Source organism: Delphinus delphis, chromosome 2, assembly GCF_949987515.2.
Source record: "Delphinus delphis chromosome 2, mDelDel1.2, whole genome shotgun sequence".
Classification (NCBI taxonomy): Eukaryota; Metazoa; Chordata; class Mammalia; order Artiodactyla; family Delphinidae; genus Delphinus; species Delphinus delphis.
In genome coordinates this window covers 73,486,762-73,507,007 of record NC_082684.1, presented here as the reverse complement: position 1 = coordinate 73,507,007, position 20,246 = coordinate 73,486,762, and positions in this window count along the sequence as shown.

Sequence of the window (20,246 nt, the reverse complement as noted above, 5' to 3'; positions counted from 1 at the left end):
GGCGTGGGTCTCAGCCCCTGCCCTGAGTCAGTCCCTCTGCAGAGCTGCAACCCTTGCTAAGGAACGAAGGGCCAGAAAAAGTTTCTGCAGCTTGTCTCGGCGCAGATTCTCCAAGGTCACCTTCCAGCAAGATAAACTTAGGAATCCCTGAAAGTTGCCTTCCCTGCCAGCTGAAACTGATCAGGGAAAACCAAACCCAGACCCCAGCAGCTGGCGCATCTTACCCTGGGCTTCACACCGTTCTAGAGGCTTTACATATATTATCTCTAATCTTCCCAACCGCTTTGCAAGAAGAATAGTATTGCCATGTGGCCGGTGAGGAAACAAATACAGAGAGGTTAAAAAAAAAAAAAAAAGTCCAAGATCATGAAACTAGTAAGTGCTGAGCTGGGACTTACACCAGGATGACTGGTCCCAAAGCCTGGAATATACACGGCATCTCCCTAAAGCTGAGTCCCTACTGCTCTTATCCCTGTAAGTTGCCCATGACACTTGGTTAGAACATGAAGTGCACGCACTAAATGATTTCTCTGGTTGAGGGCAGAGGGGTAGGCTGCTTCTTTGGGCACTTTGAGGGCAAACTTCAAGTTCTATTCATCCTCTGCAGCTCCTGGAATAACCTGGCCTTTAATGGGTGCTCAGTGCTGCAGAGACTGAATAATTTGCACTTAAATTCTGTGACCCCTTGGGTTATTTGACAGATTTACTCATGATTTAAAAAATTTTGTTTGTCTCACCTGTATATAGAAGTTGTTTCTGCCCAGCTTCTCATTAAAACACTCTCAGAAACCTACAAGGAAGTGTTGTATTTGCTTTCTCGGCCTTATTTTCACTGATAAAATATATAAGTGATTTTTTTTAAAAAGGCAGAACTAACTAATCAATCAAAACAAACAGCTGTAATCTGATTTTAGGGCAATCTGCATGATAAGAGTAGGCTGGGGAGAAATAATTTCCTATCACAGTGGGATAACATGCAAATGGAATTTAAACTCCAGGCTCCTTCCCCTCACAGAATGTCAGAGAAGCGCCCGGCAGAATGTGTTTATGAATGGAAAAGCCAATGGTGTTATATTTTCTCTTAGGTTATTCTCAATCTCGTTTTCATAAGGGACGAAATAGCTCTAAACATTTCTAAATATTACACTCCATATGGCCTGAATCCCAAACTTAAAAATATCTACCAACTGCCCGCAGAGAAGGTTTTTAAAAGAAAAAAGAAAGAATCCATTTTATTGGAAAATCTCCTCAGAAAAGTTTTCCCAGGGTTAAATATGGGCTGCCTGCCTTGCAATATTGTTGCATCTATTCACTCGAAGGGTGGACAATTGTTTGTTAGCCGTGTCATGGAACGTGTTGCACTAGGTGGAAAGTTGGACCAGAGGACCCCTGGGGAAGGTTCCGAGATTCTTGTGAATGAAGCAAATGAATGGTGATTGCCTGTAGCCTTTACAAAGTCCATCATATGATCTTGTGAAGCGCCGGGACCAGTGACCTAACCTTCTTGCGCTATGTCAGGGGGCTCTTCAGCCTTTCCCAGTCCCACTTTCAAACTCTTGCAAACTAGGACAGGCCACAAGCTGTGAACAATACTTCAAAGAAAAATGAGACAAACCACAGTCATTCAAAATGGGTCACCACTGAGAGAAATGCGTTAGGAAATCGTAGCTGTACCTAAAATGAGAAAGCTCTGTGGCCCTCCTCACTATCTCAAAAACCAGCTGGTAATGACAGATGCAATTTTCAGCACAAGCCCTGTAATTCTTTTTTTCAAATGTGAGCCCAAATGCCGGCCCCCTAGCAAGGGAACAGCCAGGCTGATACACTGACGCACGTCTCCAAGGCCTGCAGAACACTCCAAGTTTGTGGTCGTTCACGGATAAGTAGAGCAGCGGTCCCTGCATCAAGTGGCACCGGACATTTCGTCCACTGTCATCGTTTCCTTCACTTGTTAAATACTGAGTGTCTGCAATGTGCCAGGCGCTGTTGCAGGTGTGTGGGATACAGCACTGAACAAGGAAGACAAGATTCTTACATTTTAATGGGAGAGAGTAACAGTAAAATAATGCATAAATAAGAAACTAGTAGTAATAACTGCTATGAGGAAAATAAAACGTGGAAGTGGGAAAGAGAGGTTCTGGGTAACTTCTTTAATGTGGCCAGTGAGGGAAGCTTCCCTGAGGAGTGGGTTGAATGAGAAGAAGCCGGCCAGGCACAGAGGTGGGCAAGAACATCCCAGGCAGAGGGCAGAGTGAGTTCAAAGGCCATAAGGTGGAAGCCTCCGTGGGCTCGAGAAACATAAAGAAGGCCACTGGGGCTGGTGTGTCATGAGTGGAGAAGATTGGGTATGAGATGAGGTCAGCGGGAGAGGCTGGGGAGCAATTGAATCTTGACTGCACTGTGGACTGTGAGACCAGCTTTTTTTTTTTTTTTTTTAATAAACCTCTTTTTGTTATAAGACATAACATTATTCTGTCAAATTGCTATGAAAGTATCTAAAAGCTGGCTCTCATTTCCTATACTTACATGGTTGCAGATGGGCACACCAAGTTTCTGGATCACTCTTTAAGTAGCTGGTATTGGGGAACTCAGCCTTCCTTAGTTTCTCCACTGACTCAGTTTCCCTAAGTGGTGTGAGGATTAAGATGTTAATAAAGGTGTGTAACAGACTGAAAATTGCCACCCCAATTTTTTTTTTTTTTTTTTTTGGCCGCACATCATGGCATGCAGGATCTTAGTTCCCCAACCAGGGATCGAACCCACGCCCCCTGGAGTGGAAGTGCAGAGTCTTAACCACTGGACTGCCAGGGAAGTCCTTGCCATCCAAATTTTATATTATTATGGTCCTCGTTGGGATAGAGGGCATTTCAGGACAGCCACTGCTGCTGAGTCTATTGCTCGAATTGAGCCTCATTCAGGGTACCAGTTAGAATCCAACCATAATTACGGTTGGCAGGAATGGCCAAAACCCCCTCAGAATGATTCTCTCACATGTGAGCTGGGAGAAAAAAAAAACACTCTTGTCCTTATCAACTTTGAAAAGCCCATCAAGCATCCATTTTCTCTGGGATTGTAAATTCAAGGACAATATTTCAAAATCTCCCAAGCACCAGTAATTTTCCCCATTATATTTCTAAAACGCATATGAGGGTTTTCCTCAGAGTCCCATAAAAGCAGCACTCTCTGCTGATCTGAACAATTTTTAAAACATCATATTATTATTTTTAAAATTTTGTTTACTTTTTATACAGCAGGTTCTTATTAGTTATCTATTTTATACATATTAGTGTATATGTGCCAATCCCAATCTCCCAATTCATCACACCACCACCACCCCTGCCACTTTCCCCCCTTGGTGTCCATACGTTTGTTCTCTACATCTGTGTCTCTATTTCTGCCCTGCAAACCAGTTCATCTGTACCATTTTTCTGGGTTCTACATACATGCGTTAATATACAATGTTTGTCTTTCTCTTTCTGACTTACTTCACTCTGCATGACAGTCTCTAGATCCATCCATGTCTCTACAAATGACCCAATTTCGTTCCTTTTTATGGCTGAGTGATATTCCATTGTATATATGTACCGCTTCTTCTTTATCCATTCATCTGTTGATGGGCACTTAGGTTGCTTCCATGACCTGGCTATTGTAAATAGTGCTGCAGTGAACATTGGGGTGCATGTGTCTTTTGGAATTATGGTTTTCTCAGGGTATATGCCCAGTAGTGGGATTGCTGGGTCATATGGTAATTCTATTTTTAGTTTTTATGGAACCTCCATACTGTTCTCCATAGTGGCCATATCAATTTACATTCCCACCAACAGTGTAAGCGGATTCCCTTTTCTCCACACCCTCTCCAGCATTTGTTGTTTGTAGATTTTCTGATGATGCCCAGTCTAACTGGTGTGAGGTGATACCTCATTGTAGTTTTGATTTGCATTTCTCTAATAATCAGTGATGTTGAGCAGCTTTTCATGTGCTTCTTGCCCATCTGTATGTCTTTTTTGGAGAAATGTCTATTTAGGTCTTCTGCCCATTTTTTGATTGGGTTGTTTGTTTTTTATATTGAGCTACATGAACTGTTTATATATTTTGGAGATTAATCCTTTCTCCATGGATTCATTTGTAAATATTTTCTCCCATTCTGGGGGTTGTCTTTTCGTCTTGTTTGTAGTTTCCTTTGCTTTCCAAAAGCTTTTAAGTTTCATTAGGTCGCATTTATTTTTGTCTTTTTTCTTAAATTAATTAATTAATTTATTGGCTGTGTGGGGTCTTTGTTGATGTGCATGGGCTTTCTCTAGTTACGGCAAGCGGTGGTTACTCTTCGTTGTGGTGCGCGGGCTTCTCATTGTGGTGGCGGCTTCTTTTGTTACAGAGCACGGGCTCTAGATGTGCTGGCTTCAGTAGTTGTGGCATGCAGGCTCAGTAGTTTTGGCTCACGTGCTTAGTTGCTCTGCGGCATGTGGGATCTTCCTGGACAAGGGCTTGAACCCGTGTCCCCTGCATTGGCAGGCGGATTCTAAACAACTGAGCCACCAGGGAAGACCCTATTTTTGTTTTTATTTCCATTACTCTAGGAGGTGGATCAAAAAAGATCTTGCTGTGATTTATGTCAAACAGTGTTCTTCCTATGTTTTCCTCTAGGAGTTTTATAGTGTCTAGTCTTACATTTAGGTCTCTAATCCATTTTGAGTTTATTTCTGTGTATGGTGTTAGGGAATGTTCTAATTTCATTCTTTTACATGTAGCTGTCTAGTTTTAACAGCACCACTTACTTAAGAGATTCTCTTTTCTCCATTGTATATCATTGCCTCCTTTGTCATAGATTAGTTGACCATAGGTGCATGGGTTTATCTCTGGGCTTTCTTTCCTGTTCCATTGATCTATATTTCTGTTTTTGTGCCAGTACCATATTGTTTTGATTACTGTAGCTTTGTAGGATAGTCTGAAGTCAGGGAGTCTGAATCCTCCAGCTCTGTTATTTTCCCCCAAGACTGCTTTGGCTATTCGGGGTCTTTTGTGTCTCCATACAAATTTTAAGATGTTTTGTTCTAGTTCTGTAAAAAATGCCATTGGTAATTTGATAGAGATTGCATTGAATCTGTAGATTGCTTTGGATAGTACAGTCATTTTCACAATATTGATTCTTCCAATCCAAGAACATGGTATATGTCTCCCTCTGTTGGAATCATCTTTAATTTCTTTCATCAGTGTCTTATAGTTTTCTGCATACAGGTCTTCTGTCTCCCTAGTTAGGTTTATTCCTAGGTATTTTATTGTTTTTGTTGCAATGGTAAATGGGAGTGTTTCCATAATTTCTTTCAGATTTTTCATCATTACTGTATAGGAATGCAAGAGATTTCTGTGCATTAATTTTGTATCCTGAACTTTACCAAATTCATTGATTAGCTCTAGTAGTTTTCTGGTGGCATCTTTAGGATTCTCTATGTACAGAATCATGTCATCTGCAAACAGTGACAATTTTATTTCTTCTTTTCCAATTTGTATTCTTTCTATTTCTTTTTCTTCTCTAATTGCTGTGGCTAGGACTTCCAAAACTATGTTGAATAATAGTGGTGAGAGTGGACATCCTTGTCTTGTTCCTGATCTTAGAGAAAATGCTTTTAATTTTTCACCATTGAGGATGATGTTTGCTGTGGGTTTGTCATATATGGCCTTTATTATGTTGAGGTAGGTTCTCTCTATGCCCACTTTCTGGAGATTTTTTTTTTATCATAAATGGTGTTGAATTTTGTCAAAAGCTTTTTCTGCATCTATTGAGATGATCATATGGTTTTTCTTCTTCAATTTGTTAATATGGTGTATCACGTTGATTGATTTGCGTATATTGAAGAATCCTTGCATCCCTGGGTTAAATCCCACTTGATCATGATGTATGATCCTTTTAATGTGTTGTTGGATTCTGTTTGCTAGTATTTTGTTGAAGATTTTTGCATCTATATTCATCAGTGTTATTGGTCTGTAATTTTCTTTTCTTGTAATACCTTTGTCTGGTTTTGGTATCAGGGTGATTATGGCCTCATAGAATGAGTTTGGGAGTGCCCCTTCCTCTGCAATTTTTTGGAACAGTTTGGGAAGGATGGGTGTTAGCTCTTCTCTAAATGTTTGATAGAATTCACCTGTGAAGCCATCTGGTCCTGGACTTTTGTTTGTTGGAAGATTTTTAAAAACAGTTTCAATTTCATTACTTGTGATTAGTCTGTTCATATTTTCTATTTCTTCCTGGTTCAGTCTTGGAAGGTTATACCTTTCTAAGAATTTGTCCATCTTCCAGGTTGTCCATTTTATTGGCATAGGGTTGCTTGTAGTAGTCTCTTATGATGCCTTGTATTTCTGTGGTGTCCATTGTAACTTCTGTTTCATTTCTAATTTTATTGATTTGATTCCTCTCCCTCTTTATCTTGATGAGTCTGGCTAAAGGTTTATCAATTTTGTTTATCTTCTCAAAGAACCAGCTTTTAGTTTTATTCATCTTTGCTATTATTTTCTTTGTTTTTGTTTCATTTATTTCTGCTCTGATCTTTACGATTTCTTTCCTTCTACTAACTTTGGGTTTTGTTTGTTCCTCTTTCTCTAATTCCTTTAGGTGTAAGGTTGGATTGTTTATTTGAGAATTTTCTTGTCTCTTGAGGAAGGCTTGTATTGCTATAAACTTCCCTCTTAGAACTGCCTTTGATGCATCCCATAGGTTTTGGATCATCATGTTTTCATTGTCATTTGTCTCTAGGTATTTTTTGATTTCTTCAGTGAGCTCTTGGTTATTTAGTAACGAATTGTTTAGCCTCCCTGTGTTTGTGTTTTTATGTTTGTTTTCCCTGTAATTGATTTCTAATCTCATAGTATTGTGGTTGGAAAAGATGCTTGATATGATTTCAATTTTTTAAAATTTACTGAAGCTTGATTTGTGACCCAAGATGTGATCTATCCTCGAGAATGTTCTGTGTGCACTTGAGAAGAAAGTGTAATCTGCTGTTTTGGGATGGAATGTCCTATAAATATCAATTAAATCTATCTGGTCTATTGTGTCATTTAAAGCTTCTGCTTCCTTATTAATTTTCTGTCTGGATGATCTGTCCATTGGTGTAAGTGAGGTGTTAAAGTCCCCCACTATTATTGTGTTACTGTCGATTTCCTCTTTCATGGCTCTTAGCATTTGCCTTATGTATTGAGGTGCTCCTATGTTGGGTGCATATATATTTATAATTGTTATATCTTCTTCTTGGAGTGATCCCTTGATCATTATGTAGTGTCCTTCCTTGTCTCTTGTAACATTCTTTATTTTATTGTCTATTTTATCTGATATGAGTATTGTTACTCCAGATTTCTTTTGATTTCCATTTGCATGGAATATCTTTTCCCATCAATTTCAGTCTGTATGTGTCCCTAGGTCTGAAGTGGGTCTCTTGTACACAGCATATATATGGGTCCTTTTATTTTATCCATTCAGTGAGCCTGTGTCTTTTGGTTGGAGCATTTAATCCATTCATGTTTAAGGTGATTATCTATATGTATGTTCCTATTACCATTTTCTTAATTGTTTTGGGTTTGTTTTTGCAGGTCCTTTTCTTCTCTTGTATTTCCACTTAGAGAAGTTCCTTTAGCATTTGTTGTGGAGCTGATTTGGTGGTGCTGAATTTTCTTAGCTTTTGCTTGTTTGTAAAGCTTTTGATTTCTCCATCAAATCTGAATGAGATCCTTGCTGGGTAGAGTAATCTTGGTTGTAGGTTCTTCCCTTTCATCACTTTAAGTATATCATGCTACTCCCTTCTGGCTTGTAGAGTTTCTGGTGAGAAATCCGCTGTTAACCTTATGGGAGTTCCCTTGTATGTTAATTTTCATTTTTCTGTTGCTGCTTTCAATAATTTTTCTTTGTCTTTAATTTTTGCCAATTTGATTACTATGTGTCTCAGTGCGTTTCTCCTTGGGTTTATCCCATACGGGACTCGCTGCGCTTCCTGGAATTGGGTGGCTATTTCCTTTCCCATGTTAGGGAAGTTTTCGGCTATAATCTCTTCAAGTATTTTCTCGGGTCCTTTCTCTCTCTCTTCTTCTCTGGGACCCCTATAATGCAAGTGTTGTTGTGTTTAATGTTGTCCCAGAGGTCTCTTAGGCTATCTTCATTTCTTTTCATTCTTTTTTCTTTATTCTGTTCTGTGGCAGTGAATTCCACCATTCTGTCTTCCAGGTCACTTATCCGTTCTTCTGCCTCAGTTATTCTGCTATTGATTCCTTCTAGTGTTTTTTTCATTTCAGTTATTATATTGTTCATCTCTGTTTGTTTGTTCTTTAATTCTTCTAGGTCTTTGTTAAACATTTCTTGCATCTTCTCGATCTTTGCCTCCATTCTTTTCCCAAGGTCCTGGATCATGTTCACTATCATTATTCTGGATTCTTTTTCTGGAAGGTTGCCTATTTCCACTTCATTTAATTGTTTTTCTGGAGTTTTATCTTGTTCCTTCATCTGGTACATAGTCCTCTGCCTTTTCATCTTGTCTATCTGTGAATGTGGTTTTCCTTCCACAGGCTGCAGGATTGTAGTTCTTCTTGCTTCTGCTGTCTGCCCTGTGGTGGATGAGGCTACCTAAGAAGCTTGTGCAAGTTTGCTGATGGGAGAGACTGGTGTGGGTAGAGCTGGGTGTTGCTTTGGTGTGCAGAGCTCAGTAAAAGAAAGCATCATATTATTGTAGCTAACTAAAGAATAGCCTAGAAGGGTAATGACATCAGTGGTGGGACTTTAGTACCTTCTGCAGCCACAGGCTCTACCATACATAGGTCTACCTCGCTAGGATATGCATTTTCCTTACATTTTCTATATTACACTTATATCCTATTTATAAAGGTAGCTAGAAAATTCTTGGTCTTGGAACATAGCTTTGGATGAGAAACAATCAAAAAGTATCTAAAGGGAGCCCCCTTGGGTCTTGGTGCTTTGGAAGGGTGGCCTGCTCACTCACACATAATGCAAAATCAGGCTCACCTTCCTTTTGACCTTTCTCTCCCATCTTCCCCTGTGGCCCTTTGATTGTAGAAGGAAGCATCTTCCCTGCTTTGACCTCCGCCCTGTGTCCAGATCTTGCTTTGAGCTGGCTGCCAGCCAGTCCTGTCAAGTTACCCCAGGTGATGCTTCAGGAGCCTGGAGTTGAATCCCTGCTTCTAACTAGCAGTGTGTCTTGGACGCACATCTTAACCTCTCCCAGCAGTAGTACCTCCATTTGTAAGACCTCCTGACTTGCTTAACTGCCAGCACTGTCATTTGACTAGACTTGATGATGAATAGTTTTCCTTGTGTGGAAAAACTCTAATAGAATGGGCATTTGAAAGGATCGTGAGACCCTTTGGGGTAGTGTGGGTAAGCACGTGTGCTAACCTGCAATCCTGAAATATTAATCTCTGCACTGTCTGTAATTTACTATATGTCTAGACCCTTCTCCCAGTTAGAACATTCAAATGGAAAGAGAAAGAAATTGTTAATATCCATTTTTGTTTGACTTCCAAACTAGGTTCTTAAGAATTCAAAGGAAAGGCCTTGAGGGGCGCAGAGCATAGTATACGCCTTCACAGAGTTTAATAAGAGATGGAGGGTGAGGCTGAGAGCCATGCCTTTCTCTCCAGGACAGAGTATGAGGGTCATTTGGGGTGGGGAGGGTGCAGGAATCCGAAGGTAATCCTGGACACAGCTGTGTAGGCAGCCAGAGGCTATATTAAGTAGCTGACTGAGGTGAGGGGCCCCATGAATGAAAGCAGTTACTACAGAAGAGCATGACACAGCCTGCTGCCCTGCTCACTGCCTGTGGCTCATCCAGCAGACGGACACCCACTGGGATCCTAGATGTGGCCAAGCCTCCATCCAAACTGTCCTGTGTGGGACATCTCTCACCCTTGTCATCATTCCAGGATCCTAGTAAGCTCCTCCTTCATGAAATAGAGCAAGGGATTGAAGCCAAATCTGGCCTCTGTACCCTGACACCAAATTAAATCTTGGAGACAGAGTTTTGGCTGATGTAGAAAAGAATACTGCTTTGCCAGGCAAAGGGGACCACAGCAGGCTAACACCCTCAAAACTGTGTGTCCTGCCCTGGAGGGGATAGTGAGGAGTTTTATAGTAATGGTTCAAAGAGGGCGTGATCAGCTCGTGGACATTCTTCTGATTGGTTGGTGGTGAGGTAAGTGGGAGTCAGCATCATCAACCTTCTGGTTCCAACCAGTTTGAGGTCTGTATGCTCCTGGGCGGCATACAGTTAACTTCCTTCACCTGGTGGGGATTTCAGTATCTGCAAAACAGCTCAAATACATTGTTATGTATATTTCTTGAGGAGGAACCAGGACCCTGCCCCAAGGTTGCGCTATTGTTCCCCCCTCCACTGTTTGTTCCTTATCTCTGCATCCCCTCCCTTCCCTGATTAACAATTGTTTGAACCTGCTCTGTTGGAACTCAGGAAAGGTCTTGGAGTTCTGAAAGAAGCCTCTTTCCTATAATCAAGAAAAAGGGGTACACAGAAAGACTTTTGTGCCCAGGAGCCCCACAGGGTCCTGCTTGGTTTCAGGACCTTGAATAGTGAAGAAAAAAAATTCTGAGGCTTGTGTGGGGCTGGGTTGTGGGGAAAAGACGCCTTATTACACATTGTCTGTGATCAATTATGATGATTGGCTGTTGGGTGAGGAGGGTGATGGAGTTTGAAGGAATCCAATATATAGCATCCTTTCCCCCAGCATTTGGAGCATAATCCAGGTAGCTTGAGAGACAGACAAATAGTTGAATTTGCAACTTGGGGAGCCAGAAATATGTGAGGCTTTGAGTAAGTAGCTTTAGGCCTTAGGTGAAATAAACATGGGTCACATTATTTTATTTTATTCTTTTTGCTTTGCGGGTTTGTAGGGCTTTGTTGTGACACATGGCTGGTTTTTACAGTTATGTGATTTTCTTTTGACTAGTGGGGTTGGACTGGTAGCTTAAGGCTTTAGATTTTAGTAAGCATAGTCCAGTGGGATTTTGACCTAGCAGTTAATGGCAACTTTATCCACAAGCAAGTAGCTGGTTTTAAACACGCAGGGCGGCGAGTGCTCAGCCTCACAAACATGCTAGAGCTGCACTGGCTTCAGTGAACACAAGCAGCTGAGGCAAGGTTTTGATTAGAGGGAAAAGAAAAAGGTTTCATAGGGAATGAAAGAATTTTTGTTGTTGCTTGGCTGTAAATCTACAATCCAGCTTTAAAAAGCAAAGGAAGTGGGGCTTCCCTGGTGGCGCAGTGGTTGGGAGTCAGCCTGCCGATGCAGGGGACGCGGGTTCGTGCCTCGGTCCCGGAAAATCCCACATGCCGCGGAGCGGCTGGGCCCGTGAGCCGTGGCCACTAAGCCTGCGCGTCCGGAGCCTGTGCTCCGCGGCGGGAGAGGCCACAGCAGTGAGAGGCCCGCCTACCGCAAAAAAAAAAAAAAAAAAAAAAGCAAAGAAAGCTACATTTCATGTGTCCTAAAAGCCATTTATGTGTGAGGATCTCACTTTAAAATGATGTGCCAGGTATAAATAGGCAGGGCTAGATCAGCTACACAGCTTCTGGTCCTTTGAAAACTCAACAGGACTATAACCAGAGATAGAGATGGACATTATATATTATATGATAATGTGGTCATTTCACCAAGAGGACACACCTGTTCTAAATGGATATGACCCTAATAACGGGAGATTCGCACTCTGAAGTCCTAGCTCTCCCCACAGGATGTGGGAGGGGATTCTCTATAGGGCTCTCGTCAGCGGAGAGGGCAGAGGGCGGAGTTCTCCCAAGTCCGTGCAGGTGTGCTCCTCACGGCTCCAGACTGAGGTGCCGCGTGCAGTGTCTCTGCACACGGCCCGCTGCCGCCATCTTGAATTGACGAGTCGGGCGCAGTACTTCTGTGCACGGGCCGCAGAGCTGAGCTGTCCTGCGCGGCGGTTTTGCGTGAGGAGCTCTGGTCAGAGGCCTCTCTGCCTGCAGCAACCTGTGAGCAAGTGAAACGAGATGAAGCACAAGAGAAAAATAAAAGGTTAGACTTTATTTTACTACTCAGATTCTATTTTTGTTTCCCAGGAATTGTGAATGAGCTTTGTTGGTGACATAAGCTTTTGAAATAAGAATTCAGTTCCTTTCATAGGTATACGTTGTTTATCATTTTAGGTTATCTATTTCTTTGTGACTAAACTGGTAATTTGAGTCTTAAATCGCCTGTTCATTTAAGCTGTAGAATTTGACATAGGTTGTTTATTATTTTCCTTTATTATCCTTTGAATATCTGGAGTGATACCCTTTTTGGTTCTTGATATTGGTCATTTGTATTTTCTCTCTAGTTTTCTTGGTAAGTCTGAGTAGAGGTTTATTTATTTTATAGATCTTTCAAGGGATTATTGTATTGGTTTCCTACTGCCGCTGTAATAAATTACCACTAATGTAGTTTAAAACAACACAACTTTATTACCTTAGAGTTCTGGGAGTCAGAAGTTACAAATCAGCCCCGCTGAGCCGAGGTCACAGTACTGGCAGGGCCAGTTCCTTCTGCGGGTTCTGAGGGGAACACCCATTTTCTTGCCTTTTTTAGTTTCTAGAGGCCACCTGCATTCCTTGACCCATGCTCCCTTCTTGCATCTTTCAACTTCTTGCTTCTACTATCACATCTCTAACTCTGAGCCTTCTGTCCTCCCTAATAAGGATGCTTGTGATTCCACTGGGCCCAGCCAGATGATCAGGATAATCTCTCTGGTTCAAGATCTTTAAGTAATCACACCTGCAAAATTCCTTTTACCAGCTAAAGTAATGTAGCCCCAGGTTCCAGAGATTAGGGCATGGACATCTTCAGAGGACCATTATACAGCCTATTACAATCAGCTCTTGATTTCATTGCTTTTCTCAACTGTACGTCCATTTCCTAGTTTACTGATTTCCAATGTTATCTCTATTATTTCCTTCCTTCTTTTTGCTTTAGATTAACTTACTCTTTTTCTAGTTTCTTAAGGTGTAAGTTTAGATTTTTTATTTGAAATATTTTTTCTTTTAGATGAGAAACATTTAATGCTCTACATTTCCCTCTAAACACTGCTTTAGGTACATCTCAAAAATTTTGATATGTTGTGGTTTCATTTTTATTCAGTTCAAAACATTAATTTTGGGGTGAAGTCTTCTTTGACCCCCACAAGAAGTGTAGCTTCTTTGCTTTTTAAAGTCTTGGATTGTAGATTTGCAGCTAAGCAACAGCAACAACAACAATTGTTTCATCCGTGTACTTAAAATCTGTGACCTAGGGCTGAAAATATGTCTTCACAAGAGATAGTGGATACTAAGTAACTGGGCGGAACCCTCATTCATTTCAGCAGTGGGATGCTAGCAACACAGGGCTCCAAGGCAAATGGAAATTAAGATGTTTTCAGTATGTTAGATTGTAAATAAAATAAGACCTAGTGGCTGGCACTGCCACCATTGCGGGTTTTAAAACTTTGTTAGAAGGGAACCAGGTCTCAAATTCCACGCTCTAATGGCTGAGAAAATATGCATAAAAGGCCTTCCCATCCACTCCCCCTTAACATGGTGAAATGGTGCCGTAAAGGTCATGTTCTTCCAACAAAGACACAGAATGACCAGCCTCCTGGCAAAGCTGCAGTCAAGAATTCTGTCCCATTTCTACTTCCCTCTCTCAGATGTCACTGAGTCTCTGCTATGGTCTTTGGCAATAATAAATAGAGGGTCTGGGAATATGATTTTGTCTGGGATAGCCGCTAAGTGCTAAGGGTTGAAGTGTTTTCTAAAACAAGGGGATGTAAGACAGGTTCTTTGATAATCTTTAGTGTTCTCTTTGGTCTCCTCAAAAGTGAGGCACATATGGGTGCAGTTGAACTTTTAAGATCCTAAGAGAACTACACCTATTCCAGTGGAAGAGAACTCAACTGCAGCTGCTAAAAGAACCACAGTCCTGCATAGGGATATCCTCTGGATAGAGTCAGAAGAATAAGAAATAGGAGGATAGAATTTGGGACTTTAGTTTCTTTTGGCTTTTAACACAAAGGAAAGATAATTTGATTTTAGACTTTAATATTCAAGGAATTTAATTTTGGACGTATAATGTCAACCTGGGAAATCCATGATAAGAGAAGGTTTATACTCAAATTTGGAAAATTTTTATTGTCATTTTATTGGAATATCTTAATATCTAATGAGCTCTTTTGGGTAACGTGGCTGGACTTAATTTCGGGTGGGAAATAGAATGTGGAGTGCATGCATCTAGTATGGCTTGGGGTTTTAAAATTTATGTTATCACCCACTGCATAGATTTCTAGGGACATAAATCATCACTGTGCATTAGCAGTGCCATGAAAGAATAGTGGTCAATATTGAGAGAGAAACCTCATGAACTGAGAGCTACACTATTCCAAGAGACTGCTGATTCCTCCCCCTGAATGGAGTGCCACACCTCTGCTAGACCACAGAATTAGAGGTTAAACCCAATGGGTTAAGAAAGAAAAAAAAGCTGAGGAATGATAGGAGGAAACACTCCTTTCTCTTGATTCCATTGCTTGTTCAAGGTTGAGAACCATTGCATTAGAGCGGTGATTCATTACCTGGGAACGTGTTATAAATGCAGATTCTCAGGCCTCACCCAGCCCCGCTGAATCAGAAACTCTTAAGTGGGCCCAGTGATGTGTGTTTATAACAAGCCCTCCAGGTGATTCTGATACATGCTCAAGTTTGTGAACCACAGCAGTGAAGTAATTCTGCTGGTCTCTTGCTACCTTCTTGCCTGTTCCTAGTGGGTGAGGGGAAGGTGGGAATGACCTATCAGATTAATACATTTGAGAGAACAAAGTGGGCATATGAGGTGCTTCTGGTACTTCTTTCTTTAGACCCTTCTGGTTCTCTTTCTTTGGAAACTGCCTTTGTATGGAGAATATGCTGTTTTGGCCTATTCTCCCCACTATGTGGGAAGACTGAAGAGCAGGCACTGCCCCCAATCAGAGAGGCTTGAAGCCTGGGAAGTTTAATTTAGGCAACAGTAAGAAGTCCGTTTGCCTTTCATGCCCAAGCCAGGTGCCCAAGGACTGTATCATGAATATCATTTCTGTCTGTCTGACTCCTGTGTTTGTGTTTATCTCTCAGTTGTTTCTGAACTTGGGCAGTGAAGAGGGATAATACTTATTAGGTCCCCTCAGTTCTAACCTATGGGGGAGGTGTGGCATATTTGCCATCCTTGAATTAGGCTAATTGAGATGTTTTGAACCCTGTTAAGCATCCTGCTCTGTGAAGGTGCTTGGGTGTGTGGATACGGAATGGGAAGCAAACAGAAATCACTGTGTTCTGTCAGCATTCCTAAAACAGTCCACTGCCATGAATTCCTTTGTTGAAAAAGAGTCAAGAAGAATATTATTCACATTATAGACTGGAGACTGTCCATTAGAAATTAGTCAAGAGCAAGAAGGGACGAAAACTCAAGTTCATTATGTTGTCTGCTAGACCCAGATGTGCATTCAAAAGTAGTGACTCATGTCACCTTGTGGATTCTCTATGAAATATATATGGAATATACTACTGTCCATTCATGATCACAGGTAATCAAGAGTCAGTCAAACTTGGGAGAGATCTAAAATGTAAGACATTTCCAAAATTGGATAGAAACAAGCAGCTGGAAACTTCTTCAACCTGATTGCCATGTTTTATGATTCCAAACATGTAAATTTCCCCTTCTATGACAGTATTTTGTGATTAACTATGCAATTTTTTTTCTTTTTATTGTCTCTGGGTATCTAAGATTAAATTAGTTACATGTCAATAAACTATATTTTTACTATTTCAACAAAACTGTGCTACTTCCTAGTGTTGAAGTTCAGATGAGGACACAGCCTCAGGGAGGAAGATAAAATATCATGGCAGGGCTTCCCTGGTGGCGCAGTGGTTGAGAATCCGCCTGCCAATGCAGGGGACACGGGTTCGAGCCCTGGTCTGGGAAGATCCCACATGCCATGTCCGTGAGCCACAATTACTGAGCCTGCACGTCTGGAGCTTGTGCTCCGCAACAAGAGAGGCCGCGACAGTGAGAGGCCTGCGCACCGCGGTGAGGAGGGGCCCCCGCTCGCCGCAACTAGAGAAAGCCCTCGCACAGAAACGAAGACCCAACACTGCCAAAAATAACTAAATAACTAAATAACTAAAATTTAAAAAAATATATATCATGGCAGTTAAGTGCAGGATTTTGTGTCTCACTGAATCTTTTCTCAGGGGCTTGGTCCCCTAACTTTTTTGCTAAAGTAATATTTGTTCAGAATCAGGCATTATAGGGGATTCCCTCGTGGTCCAGTGGTTAGGACTCGGTGCTTTCACTACCGTGGCCCAGGTTCAATCCCTGGTTTGGGAACTAAAATCCCACAAGCTGCACGGGGAGGCCACAAAAAAAAAAAATCAGGCGTTCTAGTTATCAACATGCAGAACCTAGAAATATAACTAATCTTGCATAATTGCCCACCAGGATTCTGTGTAAGTAGGCCCAGCACTGAGGCCCACCTTCAGGATGGATTAAATTAAGTAAGAAGTCCAAAAGTGATGGCGAGACCCATCAAGATTGACACCTAGAGAGAAAAATCTGATCAGAAGTTTACTGCAGTTTGTCCTTGGCTTGGTAACATGTTATGCTGATTGTGCTCCAAAACTTCATTTATTGTCAGTTGTTCAGAACTTAACAAGCTTGAAAGTTTTCTTATTTACAGAGATTAGGGCCCCTGTCTGGTACACATTTAATCCATAATTTTTTAAAAATTTATTTATTTATTTTTGGCTGTGTTGGGTCTTCGTTGCTGCGTGCGTACTTTCTCTAGTTGCGGTGAGCGGGAGCTACTCTTCATTGCAGTGCTGGCTTCTCATTGCTGTGGCTTCTCTTGTCATAGAGCACAGGCCCTAGAGTGTGCAGGCTTCAGTAGTTGTGGCTTGTGGGCTCTAGAGCGCAGGCTCAGTAGTTGTGGTGCACGGGCTTAGTTTCTCTGTGGCACGTGGGATCTTCCCGGACCAGGGCTTGAACCCGTGTTGCCTGCATTGGCAGGTGGATTCTTAACCACTGAGCCACCAGGGAAATCCCTTAATCTGTAATTTGAATGCACATTTGTTACAATGAAATACTATACATTTGTAGTAAAAGTAGTGTTTTTATTGTAGCACCAGTAATTCAGCCCCCCCCAAAAGAAATAATAAATATAAAATAGCTGTTATTTATTTTGGATGTTTTAGAGGATAAAGGGATAGAAGAATAATTTTGATAAGATTCCAAACAGGATTTCTGTGTACTTCCAAGTGTTCTAGAATTTGACAACACTGATACCTTCAGGGTAGTTTTCTTTTACCTAAAGTTTCTAGGGATCTTTAAGTAATTGCTTTTGTTTTTTGAAGACAAAGAGCCTTTTAAGAGGGGAAAAAATGTCTCCCTAAGGTAACCAGGCCCGAGTTGAAAGAGAGAGCAGAAGAAGGGGTTATGTTAAAGTGTGTGTGTGTGTTGATGTGAAAAATAGAGGTGCTTAGGTAGAATTAACTGAGTCTGAAAGCAGGAGGGTCTAAAGAAATGCGAGGCTGGTAGCATGGGCAGTCCCGCGGAGGCTATTTATTTATTTATTTTTTAAAATATTTATTTATTTATTTGGTTGTGCCGGGTCCTGGTTGTGGCAGGTGGGCTCCTTAGTTGCGGCATGCATGTGGGATCTAGTTCCCTGACCAGGGATTGAACCTGGGTCCCCTGCATTGGGAGCGCAGAGTCTTAGCCACTGCTCCACCAAGGAAGTCCCTGATGAACATTCGGTTGAATGAGGTAGATACATAATTTATTAAATTGCCTCTAGGTGTTCGTCTAGAACTGTATCACTTCATTTTTTTTGTTTTTAATATCTTTATTGGAGTATAATTGCTTTACAATGGTGTGTTAGTTTCTGCTGTATAACAAAGCTATACATACACATATATCCCCTTATCTCCTCCCTCTTGCATCTCTCTCCCACCCTCCCTATCCCACCCCTCTAGGTGGTCACAAAGCACCAAGCTGATCTCCATCACTTCTTGATTTGCAGGGCAACTCAGGCAGTCTCCGGGCAGCTGGGTGGTCGGTGCCTTGCAGACATCCATTTGTGCATATGGGAGCTCATACGGTGAATGTTCATCACTAGGAGGATGCAGTCAGATTGATTTGCATATCAGCTAGACCTGCTAAGTTTTGGGCATGCCATTTCTTTGTGCCCTTGGTTAATATTTGGAGGCAAATCAGAAGCTTCTAGATCCTTGTGCCTTGGAGCCACCACTGAATTCTTGGTCTGTATCAATTTCCCCCTCTCTGTATGGGCTCAGCCAGCATCTCCATGTAAGGGCGGTGAAAGCACCAAGGGGAAGGACTCCTGCGTTTTTACACATTACTCATGAATTTTCAAGTGTGCCTGTCGGCCGTTGATAGTGGCAGCTTGCTTAGACCTCCTGCAGGATAATGGTCTTGGACATGGTTGCTGGAGAGGCAGCAAATGAACTGAACTCCTTGTCCACATGTCAGATCAAAAGTGAGCGGCCAGGGCTGTGCCAGGTCTAATTCACGGAAATGGCCCCAAGGCAATGAATGCAAATGTAAACCTGGCTGCTCTCTGAAAGGAAAGGCACTCCTGATCTGTTCTGTGACAACAGCTGCTGCAGAGCAAATTGTCCTGGAGCTGAAAAACAATTTGAGAAACGGCAGATACCTAGGGGTCAGTGCTCACGTAGGAGCTCTCTGTCGTAGCAGAGTGTCAGAGGACCTCAGCTGAGAGGAGACCAGAACTACTGTAGGATTCATTGCTGAATTGCAGAGAGATAAGTATGAAATGCATATTTTTTTAGGGGTTCATAATTAGCAATCAAATTCCTCTTGTAAACAGAACATTGCATTCCTCTTTGCAATGTTTAAGTGCCTTTTGATAACAAAGTCTTATAGAGTGGGTTCATTCTGAGTCACTCTTGCAAATGAGTTTCCTGAGACTTTCAGAGGAAAGCCCTGAATCCAGCTGAAAGAGGGACAATCACATTTAAATGGAAAATCTGATCCTCCTGTCTGATAGCATCTGGCATTTCCAATTTGGCTTACTTATTTGCAAATTAAACTTTACAGAAATCTCTTGGAGAAACTCAGTGATAAGCTTTTATTCTTTTCCTGTGAGTATCAGCAGTGGTAAAAGGCCTTATCCCAAAATTCATAAAGAGGAGCTGTCCTGATTAATAACGTTAAGTACTCACAAATCCCCAGACAAGTTCAGGAAGTTTTGTGATAAACACAAACATATAAATACAGAGTGCCTTTTGCTGCATTCTGGTTCTAATCTGCTCTACTGGAGTCAGGGCTCTGGGAAACCACTGTGCCATTTTTACGAAGGTAAAATTTTTAGCAGTTCCTTGGCATTTGGGGTTACCAATTATTCTGCTCTTTTTTCTTTTTCTTCTTTTCCTCTACCTTTTGTATTATTATTCTGCCTTCTTTTCTCCTTAGGAAGCAGGCCTCCAAAGCATTCCAGTGATGAGTTGCTAATTGATGGGACCTGTCCATTTGAGGATTATATTATCTTCTTCCTTTCCAAAAAATCCCCTTAGGTTCCAAGTCATAGGCCTAGTGATAACTTCCCCACTGTCCTTTATGCCCTCTCAACGTCTCTGGCATCTAGCTTTGTACAAAAGCTGACTCCCAAAATTGGCACAATCACTTTGTGAACCTGGAAGTATCTGCAACAGCTGATCATGTGCACATCCTTTGACCTGGCCGTTCTACCACTTGGCTTGTACCCAACAAAAATGGGTATACATGCACACAAAAGAAATGTACGTGAATACTCATACCAGCACTGTTCAGAATGGTAAAAAGCTGGAATCAACTAGTTTACCATCATAGGTAATTGATTTTAAAATGTGGTACATTTATAAATAAAATACAAAGATGAGGATGAACAAACTGCAACTAACAACATGAATTACCATCACAAAAATAATGTTGAGCAAAAGAAGCCAGACACAGGAGTATAGAGTGTGGGTGTACTTCAGAAATGGCAAAACTAATCTATGGTGTTAGAATAGTAGGGATGGGGTGTCAGATAGTGGCAGGAAGGAGACACTACTAGGGCTTCTGGTGTTCCAAGATGATCTGCTTCTGGATCTAAGTGCTGGCTATATTGTTGTGTTCATTTTGTGTACTTTTCCATTTGTATGTTATTGTTAGACCTGCGCGGTCTCCTA